The 22,898-nt window shown below is 47.7% G+C and overlaps 1 long non-coding RNA gene across 1 annotated transcript; it reads right to left on the reverse strand.

Annotated features, from left to right (window-relative positions):
• Window positions 1-9,272: 9,272 nt before the first annotated feature.
• Window positions 9,273-17,874, reverse strand: LOC104662610. Its single transcript, XR_004057425.1, has 5 exons — window positions 17,577-17,874; window positions 16,283-16,481; window positions 15,783-15,997; window positions 14,061-14,364; window positions 9,273-9,972 (listed from the first exon to the last, which is right to left on the reverse strand). It is a non-coding gene; the product is annotated as an uncharacterized LOC104662610 (long non-coding RNA).
• Between the last annotated feature and the right edge of the window lie 5,024 nt (window positions 17,875-22,898).

The raw sequence follows: 22,898 nt of genomic DNA on the forward strand, positions 1-22,898 counted from the left end.
GGCAGATCCCTACCACAAGCACCATGATGGGTGAAAGGGTTAATGAGGAAGTTGCAACAGGCTGAATCCTCAGAACCTTTAGAGAGGGAAGAAGAGCATTCAGGGATGCCCGCCTGGACATGGGCTTTAATCTGACTCCTGGGCTTCTCCCCAACTCTCCTCCAGACCAGAGCTGTCTTATTTTATTAACAATTTAGAAACAGTGGCTACAACAGACACTCTTCACATCACCAGAAGCCTGGTACCTAATAACTGAGGGACGTATGAGTGGCACAGAGGTCACTGTACCTGCTAGATCTGATACACCTGAGTCAGATAACTGCCCGATGAGGTCAGTGATCATGAATTGACATCAGTGGAAGAAGGGGAGGAGGACATTCTCTCATGACTCTCACTTTGTCTTCACCAAGCACAAAGGGTAGGTATTAAGAGTCCCCTATTGCAGATGGGGAAGTTGAGTCTCGGTAAGGTTAAGCATCTTGTCCAAGTTCACCCACCAGAGTTGAATCCAAATCTTTTATACTCAGAAGGCAGCTGCATCTACTGAGCTCTCTCTGATGATGATCTGCTAAAGCTGCCCTATGATTCTGTTGCACGCACATCTCAGGACAGTGACCTTTGCCCATGTCAATGGCCAGTGTGCCGTTGCTGCCAGACAACAGATGAGGCAGCCTCTGAAATCAACACTACAAAGCAAAAAACAACCCTTGACCCTACTCACTGTAAACTCTTCCCTACCACAACAAAAAGAGTAGGAAATTCCTCTCATCACAGAATCCCACACACACAGTCTACTGATTGCAGTGCAAAGTCAGGGCTAGTGATGACCCCCAGCCTAGGGCGCAGATGCCCATTGACCCATCAGCTCTACCCTTCTCTATCTTATGCAGACGGGGGGGCAGGAGTAAAATAGTCAAAAGCAGACTTTTGTTACAAAGTCTGTCCACTTGCTCTGCCCTGAACACTTAGCATTTTGCAATTATAGTATCTAACGGATGCTTCATCATTTTTTGCTAAATTAGTACATGCGTGAATGAGAATGAATGAATGAAGAAAACTGGCACATGTAAAGCACTTCCTACTTTTCACATCACCTCTGCATCTATTATCTCAGCTTATCCTTCAGATACTTCTGTGAATGTAGTGTTGGAATTCTTGTTTTACAGATGGAAAAACTGCAGCCCAGAGAGATGATTGTTTCACACACGATAATGGCAGAGCTTGGACTAGGATCCTAGCCCAGCACTCCTACTCTGGTCCTCCTTCCCTGCGATGGCTGCTAACTTGAGAAAAGATCTCCAGCCTCCCAATCTTGCAAAACCAGCAGCTTAACGGCAAAAGGCACAGCTTCCCTAAATGCCCAGCTCACCACCTGAAGGTGACCGGTGAGGCTGGGACTACTGGAAAGCCCCCAGAGAAAAGGAGCTCTCTTGCCCCCAGGGAGCACTCATGCCTTTCCAAACAGACCTCAACATTTGTCCTGGGTTAGATCAGAATTTCCAGATCTGGATGAGAACTGGAAACTGCCTATCCATTACCTTTCTGATTCTGACTCACTTTAGGGGCTGGGAGGTGGGAGAGGTGAGATACTCAGTCCCACTTATCTTCAAAACAAAAAGTCTCTTCAACCCCAAAATGGGTCATTCTAGAAATGTTTACTACACATGTGTTATCACTAGCACTGAACACTCAGCACCCGAGCTCAGAGCCATGCCGTCGGGAGTGGATGAGGCAGCCTGCCTCTCCTGCATCAGTTTCGCAGCCGACACCCTCCTCTGCCATTCTGCCATTGAACTTGGGCCAAGGGCGCCAACCGCCTTCCTACCAGTGGCCAGACCAAGTCCTGTCTGACTCAGTCTGCGCAGCACTCAAGCATGTTACCTGCTCCTTCTCCACAGTGCTCCTCTCAGCCTCCGTCATACCCTGCCCTCCTAGCCCCTCTTATGCCAGTACCGAGGTCTTGCGTAGGCCTTCTTCCTATCTCTATGCACTGCCCTTTAATCACGCCATCTACATCACAGAGGTTCAAATGCTGCCTAATGCAGATGGTGCCCAGGTCGATTCTCCAGAAGAGATCTCTTTGCCAAACTTGACATCAAATGCTTGTTGGACATCCTTTCCTGAGCGGCCTTGGGCATCCAAACCTTAGCATCACAACTGGATTCACATCTGCACCCTACACCATATCTGCTCCTCCTCTGCACATTCTGGTGAGCAGCAAGTGGCCCCGAGCCATCAGCCATCTAAGTAGGAGCCCAGGAGTCAGCCTTGCCTCCCACTCCTCTTCTCTTCCCTCTCCTCCTCGCCTCCCCCTCCTCCTTGCCTTGTTCTCATGGCCATCGAGTTGGGTGGCTTCCATCTGCCCAAGGTCCCTCAGAGCTCTGCCTCTACTTCTGTTGCCCACCTCCTCTTCTCTTCCTACAACTTCCAGAGAGGAGGTAGTGCAACAGCCTCCTCTCTGGTCTCCACACCACCTACAGGATAAAGACTCCAAGGACCTCCATGACCAAAGTCCTGCCTTCTCCCCAGCCTTGTCTCCAGTCTCCTGCACTTACTCCAGTGGTCCCAAACAGTCCTGATCCCAGAAGGGACTCTGTCCTCTCACCTGCCAGCCTGTATGTGGGTGTTTCCCTCAGACTGATGTGCCCTTTCCAGAAAGTCCTCTCCTCGCCTTCCACCCCCATCTAGGGAATCCATACTGCTTTTCCTCCAACTCAGCTCAAATATGGCCTCCTCTGAGAAGCCGGCCCCATGCGCCTCCGGCAATGTTCCCATATGAGCCAGTGCAGCCAACATCAGGGCACTTGTCACCCTGAATTAGCAGGCCTCAGGCACCTATCACAGCCACGAAACCCGGAGCCCTGCAAGGACTGCATTCTGTGCTCACACTCCTCTGTGTGTCTAGGCCCTGGTGATCTCATGGCCAATGGTGAGCCTCAGTGAATGACTGAGTGAATAGGTAGTACAAGTAGTGGGCTTGGTGGAATAAAAAGTCTCTCAAGACTGACAACAAGCCAGGGCAACTTGCAATGAGCTCCGCAGCACCCTGGTGACCTCCAGAGCTCAGAAAAACAGGGGCACTGGGGAGAGCAGGGGAAGCTTAGGAGGTGGCCTCCTCTCATGCTACAACCTGACCTTCCAGGGACTGAGCAGAGTGGAGGTTGAAGGATTGAAGGAGATACTTTGCTTAGCCAACCAAACCCCACTCAGAAGGTGCCTCCAGAGCTCCTGGGGTTCTTGCTGGGAAGAACCTGGTGTCGCCTTTTAACCAGGGAGCCTGAGTGTTGGCAGTGGTGAGGGAAAAGGATAACAAAGGCAGCAAAAAGAGGCATCCCCACCCAGCAAACAGCCAGGTGCCAGGCAGGTGTTCCCCTCCCCACCCCAAGGTGGGTGCTTGCAGTGTCTATGTGCTTGTCTTTCTGGAAGACAGGCCCTACTAGGGCTTCAGAGTCAGGCCTGACCTCCTGCCCCCACAGGAAAGGGCCAGAGCCAGGAGCACCTAGAGAAGGCAGGGAGGGCAGAGATGCAGGTGCACAGGCAACCTCTTCTGTTTGACTTTGGGCCAACTAGGGTTAGGAGTAATGGACTTAACCTGACCTTGGTCTTATACAATCCAGAGAAATGTAAATACTGAAACACAGGTCAACAGTAAAGCAGCAGGTGCAGGGAAGCTAGCCACTCCTGGCAAAGTGTCATGGTCCAGCTAGGAACTCCCAGTGACCCAAGCTTCCCCCACCTGTCCCTTTTACCTTACAGGTAGCCCCTTCCTCCTCCTTCCCATCCCTACCCCAGGACCAGGCTGTCTCTCTCTTCCTGACCAGCAAAACTTGAATCTTAGGTTACAAACTCTGGAAAGGGCTCAGAACTTGGCTGTCCCAAAACCCACTTTTGCAGAGGAGAAAACGGAGGCCCAAGGAAGGAAAAAGACCTAGTGCAGATCACATGGCTTCCAGGCTCCTAGCACAGAGCTCTTTGTACTGACGAAGCTCTCAAATCCTGAAAACATCTGCTGTTAGTCCCACCCTCTCCAGCCTCCATACTTTCCCTTTCCCCAAAAAAACAAGGGCTGCATTTTCACAGAGTTGAAAGCAGGGTGCTAAATGGGAAAAAGTATAGTGGTGGGATTTGAGGCACGGAAGAGGAAAAGCCACAGGGGATGGCCTGAAAACACTGCTGTGTGCTGAGTCAGGCTGTCTGTGCCTGTTCTGCTGCATCCCGGCTCCTGGCTTTCCTCCACACCCCTGGGCCTGACAGATGACAACTGAAGGCGGGGCCAGCCCAAGAGAGAAAGGGCCAGAGGAAGTTGTGGTGGGTGTCCCGACCCTGGTCCCTAGATGTTGTCTGAAGCCTACTGAGGGGTGAGTCTCTATCTTACAAATACTTGCTCACAACCACGTGACACAAAAGAGGAGTGGGCCCTGAGATCTCTCTCTGTTGTAGGTCCAAGTGCTACCCGCCTACAATATCAGTATTACTGATGCCACCAACCCCCATGATGGCACAAGGATGGGGAAGGCAGATACAGGCCTCTGGTGCCCTCTGCTGTTCAGCACTCCTGTGCCACAGCCTGAGGGTTGGCACTGTGGCTGGTAGGGGGGACCCAGGGAATGTCTCCAGCCCCTGGGGTTGCCCTAGCTTGTAGCAGCCCTCCATGTACTTCCCAGAAGAATCCAGGAAATGTGTGATGCTGAAGCCCTGGCTAAGGCAATGCACCTGCCAGATCACCCAGGGTGTGATGGAGTAACAAACAATCCCCAACATGAAATAGCTCCAAACAAAGCAGGTTTATTTAGCTGGACAAGCTCTGTGTCCATTCTCTAAGAACCAAGTTGAGGCAGCAGCCACCACCATCTGGAATGATGCTGGCTACAGTGACTGAGAGCAAGAGATTGAGGGCCTCACACAGAGGGTGAAGCCTTCCACTCACAGCTCGCTGGTCGGATATATCACACAGTTCCACCCAAGCAAAAGAGGCAGAAAGTGCTCTCCCACCAGGTGCCCAGAAGTCAGGAGCTGGGGACACTGAGAGGGCACATTCTTGACTACTGATGGCTTCCGGCTCATTCTCCCTCCTGCAAGCAAAGTACCTCATCCCTCCGCAGGGAACGCAGCCCTAGATCCCCCTGGGAGCAGCATCGCCTTCAGGAGCAGGGTCTTGGGGTGGTGTGTTGGCATCCCATATCAGCAGTGAGGGGCAGTAATCCCTGCTTCACACAGATGTGGTGCCTCTTGATCCAGTGACCTGCAACCTAAGAATCCCAGTTTTCTGCTTCCTGCTAAAACTCAGTCCTCAGTGGTACAGCCAGGGCTAGAGAGTGGCAAAAAACACACCCAGTAGGAAAGTAGAAAACTGAGAGTCATATCTCAGGGGATACTGCTCCACAGAAGCCCTGCCATTCCTGGGCAGACGTAAGGTTCCCTGCCCTGGAGGTGGGCATCATCCTTGATCAGGCAGCTCTGGTTGCTCCCCTGGGTATCTCTCCTCGTTGGTTCTCTCTGTGCCCTGCTCCCTTCCCCGTCTGTCTGGCTGCCTCAGTTTCTCCTGACTTAGCACCTTGGGCTGTGTGTGGCTCTTTAATGGCCACCTCACTCTTGAGTCTCCCAGACTTCTGAGTGACTCCAACTTAGGGTCTCAGTTCCAATTCCAGACACAGAGAAAGACTCCCGTTTCACTGGCCTAATTGATTATTCAGGGCCAGGCACACAAGTCACAGTTATGTCCAGTTTCTGAATGGGCCATCTGAACAGGGGACGCTGGAGAGACCCCACGCTGCCTGCACATCCGATGGTGTGGGAGGAGAGTGTGGGCACAGCCACGAAGGATTGTTTTCTCTGAAACACAGAGCGTGGAGTTGCCCTTGAACGTACTCTGAAGACACACGATTTTGGAGGAGGAAGTGAGGTTTGGCCTTCCCCACCCCCAGATTGCTCATTGCTTTCTTTACTCCTCTGAGTCTCAGTTTCCTCATCTGTACAGTGGGAACAACAAAAATCACTGTCCTCATCCTTCTCCCTCGCTCACTCTTGTGGGCCCTCATGCCCCTGATGGAACCAGTCCTGGTTCCTGGCTGCCTGAGCTGGGTTCACAGTCTGGACTGACCTGTGGCCTGCCTCTTCAGAAACATTTGCGTTTGTATAGAGAACTGTTGGAGACTGACAAGGCAAAAGGATCAATCTGTAATGGTGAAATATAAGGCAGAGAGATGCCAAAAGAGAGAATACTTTGGTAGGAGGGAGGGAAGCACTAGAGATCTGCCTGGATAAGAATTCTAATCTCTGCTGCTGACTGTTCAGTTCCTCCTTCATGGGAGAAATGAGTCAGGCCTATCTTGAATGACAACTCTTGTTACCAGAATTCTCGGGTCATTTCTAGGGAAACTCTCCTTTAAGGGGTGTGTGTGGGGGCAGCGCTTCATAGGTACACACACCCTGCCTCCGTGCCCCACGTGCTCTACATTCTCCCCAGAGCTGACTCGGGCACAGTTCTGATGATGCGGTAACTCATGCAGCCCACATTTCTCAACCTCGGGGATGGATGTGCTGCCTTGTTGTATTTTTGTTCTTTGAAAACCTATTTTCTTCTACCCATCTACCTCTTTAGCTGCTAATCTGGGGTGGTCTGAAGACCCACATCGTGTGTTTACTTTTTCATGTTTCCAAAGCTGCAGTCATAGCTCAGCGGAGACCTGCACCAGCCACATGCCTTTGTACTCAGAAACCCCCACACGGGTTTTGGTAACCAGAGCTGGCATATCCCCACTCAACAGCACTGTGTCCTTAGCCCACTGCCCGCCTGGCCTCCCCCTACCTCGCTGCCCCTGCCCTTAGTACCCTCCTGCAGGGTTCCTCCAGGGTCTCATCATGGTCCGGTCTCTGGGCACTGGCACAGTCCCCCTCATTCCCTACCCAAGCTCACTGCCCAGCCCAAACCCTGCCTCCTGCCCTCTGTGCTTTAGAGCTGGCTGCTTAAAGTCTCTGGACTATGGCCTCACTGTAACAACAAAGGATTCGAGAAAGCAGAATTTCCCAGCTCTGGATCCTTCCTTTCCCCCATCTCCTTTAGAGCATATCAAGAAAGAATGGCAGTGAATGTTGCTAAGAGTGCTTTACAGTCTACAGAACATGAGCACATTCATGACTTTGTGTGAAGTCACTGATAGTCCCTGGGGGTAGTTATTCTTACTATTTCTGTTTTACAGAGGCAGAGGCACAAACTGAGACTCAGAGGGGTTCAGTAACTTACCTAAGGTCACACAGCTAGTTTAAAGAAGAAGAAAAGAAATGGCCAGCCACGGTGGCTCACACCTTCAATCCCAGCACTTTGGAAGGCCGAGGCAGGCAGATAACCTGAGGTCAGGAGTTCAACACCAGCCTGGCCAACATGGTGAAACACTGTCCCTACTAAAAATACAAAAATTAGCTGGGTGTGGCGACAGGCGCCTGTAATCCCAGCAACTTGGGAGGCTGAGGCAGGAGAATCACTTGAACCCAGGAGGTGGAGTTTGCATTGAACTGAGATCCCGCCACTGCACTCCAGCCTGGGCCACAGAGCGAGACTCCATCTCACACACACACACACACACACACACACACACACACACACACACACACACACACATACACAAAAAGGATTGGAATTAAAATTCAGGTATCCAGACCACATGCCCTTCCTACTTTAGCAGATGATGTCTCTCCCACCCACTCAGGCTAATGGCTGCAATCCTTATTGCCCACAGCAAGAAGAGACTTAGGGTGCAACTCTTCCCCACATCCTTGGGATAGGGAGCCAGAGGGTCACAGAGCATCACTACCACACATGATGTCTTGGACCTCAGGGAACTGTCAGAGGGAAGAATTATGATTTTAAAGCTTGTCCACATGCGCACCCCTCACTGGTCTGGGTGTCTTTGGAGCAGCAGAGCTGGTTCTAATTGGCAAGGCCAGCCTAGGTGGTGCCGTCCTTTCACAGTGACAAAGCAGGGCTTCCCTGGGGCCAATGCCTGCGGCAACTCCTCCTGGCACACCTTTCCCAGTTTGCCATGGGTGTAGCCCAGGATCAGAAGCTAGTTCCACCCTCCTCTGCACCTTGGTTTCTCTTTCTGTAAAATGCGGAATAATCTCCACTTTTCTGTCCCTACTATCCAGTAAGAGTGGGGGAGGACAAGACGGCACAAGCTGGTGTTTCTCACAGGACTTTGGTGCCTTAATTGAGGTGATACATGGATAAAAATATAAGAATAAGCATGGACTCCGGCGCTTCCTAAAAAAGGACTCTAGAGGAGAAACTAATTCTCAGGTACTTTCTGGGGAATTAAATTTTCTAGATTTCTAGAAGCCTCCTTGATATCAGCTCTTATGGCTACAAACCCTTCTACCATTCCAGAGAGAGGTTCTCTGAGACCACACCTGGAATGACTTTGCCAGTCTGCAGGGACAACCTGCCTGGGGGCTAGGGCTGGACTTGGGTGACTGCAGGGGGCAATGTGAGGTGGACCTGGAGCCCCCATAGCTCAGGAGTGGCATTTGCACATCAGTCCCCAAGAGTTGTTAGGTTTAGCTCCTTTGGTTCTTTCTCAAAAGAGTCAAGTTTGGTAAAAATCCTGGAATTCATTTAACACAATCACAGGAAGGCGCATTAGAATAAAATGTGTACGAACAGCTGCTATTACTCCTGTGGGTACATATCCCTGCTCACCATGATCCAGCACCTCTGTCCCTTTAACAGAAAGCTTGCAGGGACTTGGTTTCCCAATCTGTAAAATGTAAGAGCTGCATTTCATTGTTGGGAGGTGAGGTCCCTTCTAGACTAATCCTTGCTTGGGGTAATACAACAAACAACAGATCCTTCAGGACTTAGGGGCTTGCATCCATTGAAGTACAGAAATAAAATATTTTTAAGACTGAAGGGAAAAGAGACTCCAGGTTTAGTGTGGGTAGCTGGTGGGGCCTGGCTGAACCTCCTTCATCTCTGTTTCCCTTGCTGTTGACTTTCCCTTGGCAGTCTCTAACTTGTAGCCCTCTCTCACCACTACTCACAAGGACATTGGCCACCATATTACCCTAGTCCCCTTTCTGTAATTGTTGACTTCTGTACTGATTGTCCTCCAGTAATATGCAAGCTTTCTGAAGTAAGAGAACACATCTTCAGCTGTATTAGGCAGAGTTCTACAGAGGAACAACCAATACGCAATATGAGATCAGATATAAATACATAGATGCATACATATATATGTATATATGCCTGCATGTGTGTATATAGACAGACAGAAAGAGACAGAGACAGAGAGATTTATTTTAAGGAATTGTGTGGCTGGCAAGTCTGAAATCCACAGGGCAGGCTGGCAGGCTGAAAATTTAAGTGAGGGTTAATGCCATAGACTGGAGTCCTGAGTTCAAATTCCACAAGGCAACAGGCTGGAAACTCAGACAGGGTTGCTATGTTGTAGTCTCAAGGAGAATTCCACCTTCTTTAGGAAACCTCAATCTTTGCTCTTAATGCCTTCAACTGATTGGACAAGGCCCACCCACAGTATGGAGGGTAACCTGCTTTACTGATGTAAGCGTTAATCTCATCTAAAAAATACCTATACCACCATGTCCAGATCAGTGTTGGACAAAACAATGAGTCAGCATACTCCACGCAAGTTGACATGCAAGATGAACCATCACAGCGCTTCTCGTGTCTTCGTATACCCAACTGGTACATGGGGGTACAACTGTCTGGCCCACAGGGGTGGTCAATCCTGAGTGGATAAATAATAGGAAGCTAGTCCTATGATGTGGCTTGATTTTTCTTTTCTTTTCTTACCTTCCTATTTTTATTAACCCAGGTCTTCTGCACCCAAAACTCAGCCTCATTCAGGACCATATTATGTTCGTACCTCAGCTGTGTCCAAGGAGTGTTGTCGGAAAAGTGGGAACTTGGAGGGGTAGGAGCCAAGGGAGAGTTTCCCCTCTGTCCTTTGAAGTTCACTGAAAATGAATTTACAATAGGCAGATTAATAAGAGGAAAAGGCAAATGATTTATTTAATGTGCATAAGCACAGGCGAATTGCAAGAACATGATGGCCCAAACCCAATGAAGTCCAGACGCTCATATACCCTTCTTTATCAGGGAAGAGGAGATGGAGGAGAAAATGGCTGTTTTGAGGGATAGAATATATATATATATATATATATATATATATATATATATATATATTTTTTTTTTTTTTTTTTTTTTTTTTTTTAGGTGGAATCTCACTCTTTCACCAGGCTGGAGTGCAGTGGCATGATCTCGGCTCACTGCAACCTCCACCTCCTGGGTTCAAGCAATTCTCCTGCCTCAGTCTCCCGAGTAGCTGGGACTACAGGCATGTGCCAGCATGCCCAACTAATCTTTGTATTTTTAGTGAAGACAGGGTTTCACCATGTTGGCCAGGATGGTCTCGATCTCTTGACCTCCTGATCTTCCCACTTCGGCCTCCCAAAGTGCTGGGATTACAGGCGTGAGCCACTGCACCTGGCCCAGCAAATGAGTTTTAAGAGGAATGAATGGGCCCAATGCTCAGACAATGGTTAGGAAATAATTATCTTTGGAGATGGAATGGGACCTAAAAACGGACAATTTGGGTCAATGCTCTGAAGTATGGGTCATCGGTGTGATGTTTAATTTTCAATCTCTTCCTCTGTGATATGAGTTTTAATCCTCTGGATAATGAAATTTCAGGGAGGGGATGGAAGGCAATTGTGTTCCTCTTTGGCCATCTGGTATCTAGGTGAATGAGGGAACTTCAGAGAACAGCCTTGTCCTGTGTTTTGGGAGAGACAAGGGGTTGAGAAACAGGAAGGTGGGAGGGGTAGGGAAGGTCAAGAGCCCTTGAGGCTACTTCTTTAGTCCAGCATGTCAAAGCATCATATTGAGGAGTATCATTTTCTGAGCCCCAACAGAGGTTGACACGCCTGGGCTTAAGTCCTGGCTCCCCCATTCATTAGCAAGGAGTTGAATCCCTCAGAGCATGAGTTCTGCCTGTGCAGTGAGGGCATGTGGCGCCCACATGGCGGGTTTAGTGAGGCTGAGTGGGATAAGGCCCAGCACAGTGCCTGCCGTGAAGGAGGCACCCCATCATTTTCATAATGATGATTTTATTGCTCTTTTACACACAATTAAAACTCACTAATTCAGACCTATCAGAGAGGGCAGTCAATGGCTGGAAAGTCCACATTAAAAAATAATTTTAAAATAATGTAGTTTTATTACTTTAAAATATATTACTCGGTCCAGGCTAATAAAGTGTTGCATAGCAAGCCCTTGGGGGACTTGCGTTAATGAATAAATAAGAACAATTTGCAGTTAGTCCATCCACTATTGGCGTGGAACAGGATGTCTCCGAAAGTATTTGCAAATTCCTCAACACAAGGTATTATCTTCCATAGATTAAGTGTTTCCTTTGCAATCATCATGATGCATTTTCTTCATTCGCCAGTTTCTCTCTACCTGGAAAGTGCTCCAGGCAAGTTCAGCACAGGACTGACCAGATTTTAACAGATTCTCACTCAGTGGTGACTGAGCATAAGACATTTCATTGAGTTAGGTCAAGGCCCTTATTTTATTTTCTTTCCTTTCAGAGAAGCCTGTTTCAGGATGCTTATCTTGGCCTGCACCTCCCAGAGCTGGAACTGTTTCCATCAAACAGCAAAGAGGCTGTGCTTAGGAGCTTGGGCTCTGAACGCAGACAGAACCGGGTTCCAATCCCAGTCATCCCTAAGATGACTTCCCTCACAGGGTTGCTAGAGGATTAAATTAGGTGTACAGCTAAAGTGCCTGAGAGACATGAAATAGTCGTGAACGGCAGCGAAAAAGCAAGTCCTCCTGTAGCAGAGGCACCACCATATCTAGAGGTGAGTCAGAAAGGCAAGTACACGGACCTAGTGAACCTCTGAGGCATAAGGAATGCTGAAGTTATTATTCCTGGTGCAGGGCCAGTCCTTGGGTGATGGTGAAATTTGCCGCCAGATAGGCTATGATTCCAAGGCAGGAGCCTAGGAATTTACTGTCATTATTATTATTAGCAACAAAAATGACGGTTTGTATTTTACAAGAGCTATTCAGCTTCTCTCAAAAGCTCCACTGAGACAGTGTATATTTGAGGAAGGTTGTGCAAGGGCCACGGTATTTGTTCCTCTGGGAATTCCAAGTGTGGGCTGGGTTCACTCATCAGACAACCCCAGAATTAGCTCAGCACCTGCAGAAAGGCCTTTTCTAAGTGAAGGTCTGAGTTAAGCCCTTGATTCTACTCTGCGTCAGGGCGGAGAACCACCAGCGAAGGGAAGTTCCTGGGAGACCCTGTGAACATGCCATCAGCCACTGTTTATTAAGCACTTAACTCTGGATGGGGGCTGGCAATCTGCGATTGCCTGACTTTATCCTCATTACATTCAGCCCATAATGTCAATGTCAGACCGTTGGCCCTCTCACCCCGCTTCATCAGAGGAGGGAGCTGTGTCCCAGAAGGCAGGGGGGACTTGCTCAAAGTCACAGAGCTGGTATAAATAAACACAGCACGCCAGTCTTTTTTTTTTTTTTTTTTTTTTAAGACAGGATCTTGCTCTGTCACCCAAGCTGGAGTGCAGTGGTGCAATCTCAGCTCACTGAAGCTTCTGCCTCCCAGGTTCAAGCAATTCTTCTGCCTCAGCCTCCCAAGTAGCTGGGACTACAGGTGTGCGCCACCATGCCCAGCTGAATTTTGTATTTTTAGTAGAGTTGGGGTTTTTGATACTAGGCCAGGCTGGTATCAAACTCCTGGCCTCAAGTCATCCACCTGCCTGGCCTCCCAAAGTGCTGGGATTACAAGTGTGAGCCACTGCGCCCAACCAAGCATGCCATTCTTTAGAAGATGTTCTCTCCTGGCACATCTCAGTTTCTACAAAAGCCCCCAGCCCTTCTTGGAGACCCCTGGGGCAAAATTCTCTCACCCTTCTTCACATACCCCTAACAACTCACCTGCCTCTCTCTTAGAGCCCCTCCTTCCACCCTTCCTTGAATTCTGGCCATGCTCATGTGTGCCATAGCTTCCCCAGGAAGACAGCCTCTGAGTCTGGTCTGACATTGTCTGTCCTTAAAGAAGGCACTTAACACATATTTGTCAACTGAATTAATAAGAATTTCCCACAGGGCCTTGGAAGCAACTTTGTACCTGTTTGCCTCTGCTGAATGACCCACTCTGAACACAGCTACCTAAAAGTGGAAGGAGGGAGGCCAGGCAGGGTGGCTCATGCCTGTAATCCCAGCACCTTGGGAGACTGAGGCAGGTGGATCGCTTGAGCTCAGGAGTTCGAGACCAGCCTAGGCAACATGGCAAAATCCTGTCCCTACAAAAAAAAATTTTAAACTTAGCCAGGCATGGTGGCACATGCCTGTAGTCCCAGCTACTTAGGAGTCTGAGGTGGGAGGATTGCTTGAGCCTAGGAGGTGGAGGTTGCAGTGAGCCGAGATCACATCACTGCACTCCAGCCTGAGCAACAGAGACCCAATCTCAAAAAAAAAAAAAAAAGAAAAATAGCTGAAAGGAGGGACTGTTTTGAGCTGAGGCAACCCCAAAGACTGGTGACATTCCCTGGGTCTCCTCTGCCAGCCTCGAGTCATACCCCAAGAGAGGCTGGGACATGTCTGTGAAACAGGACGCTGAACAGCTGAACACAGTTGACTTGAGCCAGCCTAAGTGGGTTTCTGCTCCTTGCAACGAGAGGCCTGAATAGAAGTCCCTTCTTCAAGGGAGTGGGCATCAGCTCAGAAAGAGGATCCCATGGGAACTGACTTGGCTGGTGACCAAGGCCCTACCACCAGGGCACCCTGCCCCTGTATCCCAAGCAGAGGGGCCAGAACCAGCGGTGTAACTACTGTGCTTGACACCCAGGGCAGGTCTTTTTTTTTCTTTTTTTCTTTTCTTTTTTTTTTTTTTTTGAGATGGAGTCTCGCTCTGTCACCCAGGCTGGAGTGCAGTGGCGTGATCTCAGTTCACTGCAAGCTCCGCCTCCTGGGTTCACACCATTCTCCCAGGGCAGGTCTTTTTATAACTCACCAATCTTCCATGCAACTAAATTGTTTTCTGTAAAAAGCAGGAAATGAATAACAATAGTATGGGTGCATTGGCTATGTCCGGTGGCATTTCTTGAGAATTTTCATTAATGACACCTGATTTTAGAGGCACTGTGTATTTTTAAATACATCCAGATGTTGTTTCAGTTGCTTCCTCTTTGGTTCTTTTTGCTTTTTGTTGTTGAGCTTCACTTAAATTCGTATCATTTCATGTTGGTACAGGTACTCCACTTCAAATTTCCCGAGAAATTCAGAAGAATTGTGAACAAGTTGCTGGTTTCACAATACTGCAAGACACTGCAAGTTACTACAAGTTCCTACAGGACAACAAGGCACAATTATTTACTTAATTGCGTTTAAATATACCTATCAGTTTGAACTTTGATCCTTTGGTGACATTCTAATACAATAATTTATGTAAATAATTATTCAGAGACCAATGAGAGGATTTAATAAGTGCAAAATGTTAGCAAATGGTACAACATTGATAAATCCATGATCTGGATTTTGTTCTGTCATTTTAAAATAATTAAAAAGTAAGTTTCAATTTTAAAAACATTATTGAATTCAGTAAAAAATTCAAGCATGAACTAAAATACACACTTACGAAACACAAATATTACACCTCACATTTCACACTCTGTTTCATTGTTTTAGATTTTAAACAAAAATAAACTCCGGCGGCCACCTAGAATGATCAAGTCAGGCAACTTAAGTCACTTTGTTTCACCTTCACAATCACTGTGCTGTCATTGTTCATTTTGAATCTACTTTTTAAATGCAAGAATATTTGATGCCAGATACCAGACACAAATTACACCTGAAAAGGATGTCATTTTAGGTTTTGTGTCCCACCTAAAGGGTACAATTCTGTACCCTGACAACGTTATTCTAGAAATAAATGCCTATGAGTGAGTCTACTTCAGGAGCCAACTCTACAACTAGGAGTTCCCCCAAAGTAACTTCCATGTACAATAAAGTGTTTATTAAATGGTAAGTATTAAAATTGTCCTAAGCAGAAAACCAAACACCGCATGTTCTCACTCATAGGTGGGAATTGAACAATGAGAACACTTGGACACAGGAAGGGGAACATCACACACTGGGACCTGTCGTGGGGTGGGGGGAGGGGAGAGGGATAGCATTAGGAGATATACCTAATGTAAATGATGAGTTAATGGGTGCAGCACACCAACATGGCACATGTATACATATGTAACAAACCTGCATGTTGTGCACATGTACCCTAGAACTTAAAGTATAATATAAAAATAAATAAATAAAAATAAATCTAAAAAAAATTAAATTAAATTAAACAAATAAAATTGTCCTAAGGTCAGGAACGGTAGCTTAAACCTGTAATCCCAGCACTTCCGGAGACGGACGGGCAAGAATTGCTTGAGCCCAGGAGTTTGAGACCAGCCTGGGCAACATGGTGAAACCTTGCCTCTATAAAAAAATACAAAAATTAGCCAAGTATGGTGGCATGCACCTGTAGTCCCAGCTACTCGGTAGACTGAGGTAAGAGGATTGCTTAAGCCTGGGAGGTCGAGGCTGCTGTGAGCCATGATGGAGGCCACTGCACTCCAGCTTGGGTGACAGAGTAAGATCCTGTCTCAGAAAAAAACAAAAACTGTCCTAACATGAAGCTTATATACTTATCATCATCATCAATATCATCAGCATTTATGGAACTCCACAGGACCTCAGCAAGTGTTTACACATTGGGCCAAGGAAAGAATTTTCCTGGAGAAGGATTTTGCCACTGCCAGCATCTTGAAATTCTTCATCGTTTTGGAACACAGGGCCACAGATTTTCATTTCTGCACTCAGCTCTGCTCTGAGCCGAGGGCCATAGGGGTTCTTGGAGAGACAGAGCAGATGGAAGAAGTGGAAGGCGTCTGCACACAGGAGAGTGCCCTGCAATCAGAGGGTGATTACTCCTGTCCCTACCTTCCTGGCCCAGCTTCCCATCAGCCAGAACCCTGGCAAAACAGGGAGACCTTTGGCAGTCTCTTAGCCCTCTTCCTTACCAATCCCCGTTCCCTCCTCTCCCCTTATGCCAAATATGACTAGAGGTCACCTCACAGCCAGGCGCCCCTCCCAAAGACAGCAACTTCCTTTACCCTGCAACAACCAACCCTCACCCCATCCCCAAAAGGGTCTTTGGCCAGAGGTCTGATCAAGCCCATTGAGGGTACTCACTCTAAGCCACCCCATTGCCTGAGCTGCTTTCCTTTTTTTCAAACGAAGCTTGTTCTTTTCTGAGTCTCTCCAAGGTGGAGTGTGGGAGGGCAGTGTTTTCTGTAGCCTCTGGCTCGTGCCAAGCACCATGCTGGTGCTCTCAGACTCTTCAGTTCTCCTCACCCACATGAGCCCAGTGAGGTAGTCCTTTTTATTCCAACTTGCAGATGAAGGAACGATTACTCAGGGTTGATGAAGCACCACCCAAGATCTCATGGAAGGAAGGAACAGAGATGGAAATAAAATACAAGACTGTGTAAGCCCAACAAATATGTCACATCCATGCCACCTCTGGGGTCTGATCCAGCCTCTCAACAACCACCATCATCCCTCAACAGGCAGGTGACAGTAGCGAGACAGCCCAGCCCTGCACCAGGCTCGTCCATTGCAGTGCCATTGCTATGCAGAGGACACAAATCCCAGACCTTGACTCCTCCTCACAGACATTGAACAGCTGAAATCTTCTGGCTTCACTGATACTTCCAGCTGCCTGAGCTTTGGTCCGGACAGTCGCCACAGCAACCACAGGTAGGTCTCTGCAGCTGCAGCTGAATGAGCCAGCAAATATTTATCAAGCACTGTGCTAGGAATGGTAGGAGATGGAGTGACTTTACTCAATGGTCCAGTTTTAAAACACTTTTAGTAATAAATACCCTAAAAAATAAAGAAGGGGGGAGAACATATTTTAAAACCCTATTGCTTTGTTTCCCATCCTGAAAGCCATGAGGTAGACAAAATAGTATTGCTTTACAAGCACAGACTTTGGAGTCAAAGACTTTTGGGTTTGAATTCTGGCACTGCTGTCACTAGCTACGTGACATTGTGCAAACCACACTCCTCTCAAAGCCTTAGCTTCCCCTTTACAACACGAGAATGCTTACCCCTGCCCACCTCAGAGGGTTCTTTAAAAATGAAATGAGCTAATGTATAACAAAGAGCTTTGTTGACTGTGCAAATGTTAGGTTGTTCTTTCAATAAACATTTATTAAGCATTTACTCTGAGCCAAACCCTGAGTTAGGCATTAGAGCTTCTGAAATGTAAACGACCTGGGTTCATTGGGATTCACCCTTTTTATTTTTTTTCGATGAAATTCACACAACATAAAATTAACCATTTTAAAGAGAACGATTCGGTGGCATTTAATCCATTCACGATGTTGCACAACCAACACCTCTCACAAGTTCTAAAACATTTTTTTCCTCACCCCAAAAGAAAAGCCCGTACCCACTGAACACCAGCCTCTTTTGAAGGTACATTTTCTCTCGCTCTGCTGTGTCCTTCTCGGGAGTTGGGTTCACGGGCTTGATAATATCCTAATGTCCCTCTCATCGCCTATGACTCCAAGCCAATTCCCACATCCAACCTCAAGCTTCACAAGTCGAAACCCAGGCTTCTCTGCCAGTGCCGGGGGAAACAGAGCCCCCAGCCTGCCATTTTTAATTACACCAGGGCTGGCTGAGCAGGTAATCGCTGTGCATTTCAGTAAATTACCTCTCATAAAGGGGCCATCATGTTTGCTCATGTGCCCTTCTTTCCTGGAACCAGCTCCCTGTTTGCCAACATTGTATCTTCCCAGCAGCCTGTGCGTCTGGTGATCGTCCTTTTAGGCAAGCTGGGGGACAGTCAGGTGCAGGGGGAGGGGGCAGTGTTTGTGCAAATATTGGACTTGGCCACACTTGCTGTTCGTATCAGGAACCCAATTGGTGTTATTGATTGACAGATTCGGGGACCAACTGTTTAGAAAGCTGAGCCCCCTCGGATTGGGCTAGGTGTTTCGGCAAACAGCCCTAATGCTGGGCAAACAGGGCTGTTGGAAGAAGTGCCCAGCGTGTTAGCAGAGCAAACCAAGCACTGAGCAAACAGCTTAAAAGAATGTGGCCACCTCCACGTAACCTCAACCGAGGTATTGATCCCACCGGAGGAAAGAGAGGGGCTGAGTAGGGAACAGAGAGATACAAACCCCGGCAGAATGTAAATGTTATCTTTAAGCTGCGGCTGTCAGGGCCCTAATGGGCATCTGTTTGGAATTTGTCTTCTTGCAAATCTTTAAATCCAGGTCAGGGCCAGGCACAGAATTTAATAACAACTTTTCAGAGAGATCGGGGCTTGCGACTGATTTCATTCCCCATAAGCCCAACTGGGACTCTTCTGTTCTTCTTAAAGGCAGCTGCCTTGCATGGAAACTTGCTGGGTGCAAGTCCCAAGCTAGGAAGAGATAAATCTTCTGATCACTGGTCATAAGGCTACAGGAGAGAATAAGAAAATTCCGAAATAAAGGTGCTTACTCTGACCCCTGAGTTGTCCATACATGAGAGCCGGTAGCGTGGAAAGAATCCTGGAATCAGAGCCAAGAAATCTGGGCTGCAGCTGCTGGCTCTGACTGGCTGCCCCTTCTGTCTTTACCTCCCTCACCTTCAACCTCTGTATCTATGAACTGAGGGGTGCAGTCCCTGCTACGCATATTCAGGGTCAAGCCAGACAAGCCCACTCCAAGGTGGGAGCATACTCTGCAGACAGAAAACACTGAACCAGTTTAAGGAATCGGGATATTTGCTGAGAGGTCCTGGGGGGTGCCCCTCCTGAGCCTGAGACCTTCTGACATCACCAAGTTGCAATGGAATGGACCGTGGCTGTGGTTATCTATTTTTCTAGGTAGGTGACTGTTGGAATTTGGGTGTCCTTCCCCAAAAGCTAGATGGGTGAAGGGAACATATGTTGTTTGCAAATTCCTTGAAAAGTCAAAAAACCATGATTGCTTACTTGCTGTTATTTTGAGAGAGGGTCTCACTCTGTTACCCAGTCTGATGGAATCTTGCTCTGTCACCCAGGCTGGAGTGCAGTGGCATGATCATAACTCACTGCAGCTTCAAGCTCCTGGGTTTAAGCAATCCTCCTGCCTCAGTCTCTCAAGTAGCTGAGACTGCAGGTGTGCCCTACCACACTCGACTAATTATTATTATTATTATTATTATTATTACTATTGTAGAGACAGAGTCTCACCGTGTTGTCCAGGCTGATCTCGAATTCCTGGCCACAAGTGATCCCCCCACCTCGGCCTCCCATAAACGATGGGATTATAGCATAAGCCACCATGCCCAGTTGCTTGCCTTTTAATATTTTTGTAAAAAATAGGGTTAAAAAAAGACTTGCCCTCTGTGTCCCAAATGAGACCAGAGGACTGTGATTGAATATCACCTCTGGTCCACAATTTCTTGCCAAGAAAAAACCCACAGCACTCCTATCTTCAACTAGAGGCCATAGCAGTGTGAGTAACACTAGGATATTACTGGGCACTGCATTTTACAAGAGAACAGAGGGAACTTAAAACCTTTTGGCCATCTCTGCCTCTCGGTATCTGGTCTCATGATGATAAGAAGAATCAGAGAAGGCTATGACTCAGAGAAGGAGCCATCTATTTTGATGGACTTTTAAACAGGGGCTTAACAGGGAACAGCCACAGCTTAAAGATTACATTTATGGAAGGATATAGGCAAAGTCATCAAGAGCTCAGGCTTCAGAGCTCAGTGCCTGGGGTAGAATCCCAACTCCGCCACTCAAAGTGTATTAGGCAAGTTACCTAACTTCCCTAAACTTCAACAACACTTCTGCTTGTGAAATGAAAATAATACCCCTGGAGGGATGGCCCCTCAGTGCAGCACCTCACCCATGATAAGCCCTCATTAAATAATAGAGACTTTTATGGTTATTTCTGTGATGTGGGCAGGACAGACCCTAGTGAGAAGGAGCTGTCATTGCCAATATGTGACTGCAGAGGATGCCTTGCTCCCAATGAGGAAACCCACCAGCCTTCCCTAGAAAACCTACCATCAGAGCCTTCATCAGCACCAAAATTTTACCATACAAGTGGAGACACACACTTGGTTTCAAGTGTGTGGCCTGTGAGAGCCGCTCAGATGGGCTTCCTCACCAGAGGGACCTCTTTAAGGCTTCCTCCTCCTGCATCAACCAGCAGCCCTGCCCTCAGCTTGAAGAGAAGGCTGTGGGGTTTGAAGACAAAGTTCTCCAGCATAGAGATGGGCTGGTCTACTACCTTCTGCTTATAGATGGAGCAGTGGACACCCAGTGTAAGGAAAGGACTTGCCCCAGGTCACATAGGAGGTCAGTAGGTGGCACAGGTTTTTTGTGGCAATAAGAAAATGAGCTGATAAGGCTGGGTCTTTGAAGGCAAAACCACTGACAGGTTATCAGGGAGAAGTTTAAGCTTGCCTTAGAAGTGGAGCAGATGGGGGACCCAATTCATCTCCAGCAAACAGTTATGAATTAGGGTTTCTCTACAGCAATTAAAAACAAATAAGTAAATTATACCTGCGTTGGCATGCTTCCTCTCAACCTACTGATATACCTGCCCACACTGGAAACGTCTATCTCAACTAAGGTTGTTTCAGAACCCTTTGCTTTGGGAACAAGGGCATACAAACACTGGGATAATTTATGATGGTAATTTATGATGTGTTAAGTAGAGATAACTATATTTCTCCAATCTGCGTGGCCTAACATCTGGTTAAGTAAGCAAAATGGGCCTGGAAGACGTGGTATTGATGATCCCCCTATAAGGAGAAGTCTTAGCCAAGGTTGGGTGCATTTGGTGAGTGTTGAGCCACAGCCAACCTGCTTCCGGGCCCAGGGAACTCCCATCCCTGCCCTGACGTGGTCCCACAGAGCTCAGGCAGAGGCTACAAGGTTCCCAGCCCCCATCAGACCCCAGCTTTCCCCCGTTCCTGCTCTCTTCCTGGCTCCATGGGACAGTAGCATGCAGACTATGAACCAAGAAAAAGTTAAAAGCAAAAGGGGAAAAACTTGTTAAAACCACTACTGGTTTTTTTTTTTTTTTTTTTTTGAGATGGAGTCTCACTCTGTCGCCTAGGCTGGAGTGCAATGGCGCAATCTCGGCTCACTGGAAGCTCTGCCTCCCGGGTTCACGCCATTCTCCAGCCTCAGCCTCTTGAGTAGCTGGGACTACAAGTGCCCACCACCATGCCCAGCTAATTTTTTGTATTTTTAGTAGAGGCGGGGTTTCACTCTGTTAGCCAGGATGGTCTCGATCTCCTGACCTCATGATCCGCCCACGTCGGCCTCCCAGAGTCCTGGGATTAGAGGTGTGAGCTACCGTGCACGGCCAACCACTGTTGTTTTTAAGGGTCAAGGAAGGATGCCTTGACCTGCCCTGGAGGCAAGAAAACAGGTCACATGCACACCACACCCCTTTCTTCAATTGGCCTAGGGTTACAGACTCACTTCTGTTAGACAAAGACCTCCTTTCCAGAAGAGAATATGCTGGCCCACTCTGCAGATCTGGAGGAGTTTGGAGTAAGAGTGGGTGCCCCAGACATTGGACCAAGCATTCCACAGGTAGAAGGCTTGGAAGCTGGAAGCCCAGTGAGCATGCACCTGGTTAGAGGGATCAGGGAGCCTCAGCTCTGGAGTGGATTAAGATGCAGGTAGTAACAACTTAGAGTGGGTCTCTAATCCCATCTAATCCACTCTGGACTCAGAAATCCCTTACCAAGCACTTTCTTTGTCTCACCTGCAGTGACCACCTCCCTTTCCCTTGGAAAGCCCAAGTTACCAGGCAGTGAAAGAACTGACCCCTGACTCTGCTGCTGTAAAAGCTCCCACGCCACACTGCTGCTTCTGAACACGCAGGCCCTTGATGGAGGAAAAGCAGTACCCCCTTTCTCACTCCAGAGCTCCACTCACAGTTACCAACTGTTTACAGGAAAGACAATGAGACTGAGTCCCCTGAGAGAAGGGGTTAATTATTACAAGTCAGGAAAACAGAGAGTTACAGTATGCTGACCCCCTCTACCTGGATACACAGTAACTAGTGTTGTTTTTGAAAACACCCAGGTTAGAGCCAGGTTTACATTTGACAAGCGTCAGTTAATTACAACAATAATATGAACCACACAACAGCATCAGCATGGCTGATGAATCATTGAAAAGGCTGAGTGACTCTTAGAATGCCCAATTAATGATTCACCCTATAAAAATGCATCTCCACACTGGTGCCCAGATCTGGCTCATTATGTTAAAATCTCTTACGCCACTGGGCCTTCCATACAGACTCTAAATATCTTCAGAACTTTGAACTTTGAAATAAATAAACATGAATACGCACTAACCAGGACTGGCTTCATGGGCACGCAACCTGTGCAGCTAGTTATTCAGGGCCTGAGCTCCGAAGGGCACCACCCCCCACTTGAATGAATGCTCTCTTGAAATTCTGAATAATTCTGGAACAGGGAGCCCCAGCATTTCCATTTTGCACAGGGACCTGAAAATGATGTTTCCAGTCTTAGGCTAAACTCTCAAAGAAGAAAGCAACAGAAAGTGAGACACAGGAATCCATACATCAAGCCACTTTTGCCCTCATCTGAAGCAAAATGCCCCATTCTTTTAAAATTCTGAAAAGAGAAAGGTGCGGATTTTTTTTTTTTTTTTTTTTTTTTTTTTTTCTGGAGGAAGTGTTTCATTACATTAGAAATCCCTTATAAGTAGGTCTGGCCCTGTCCTCTAAGCTAATCCCTCTCCTCCCTGACCACCCTCTGCAGAAAA

This window comes from Rhinopithecus roxellana, chromosome 5 (genome assembly GCF_007565055.1).
Source record: "Rhinopithecus roxellana isolate Shanxi Qingling chromosome 5, ASM756505v1, whole genome shotgun sequence".
Lineage (NCBI taxonomy): Eukaryota > Metazoa > Chordata > Mammalia > Primates > Cercopithecidae > Rhinopithecus > Rhinopithecus roxellana.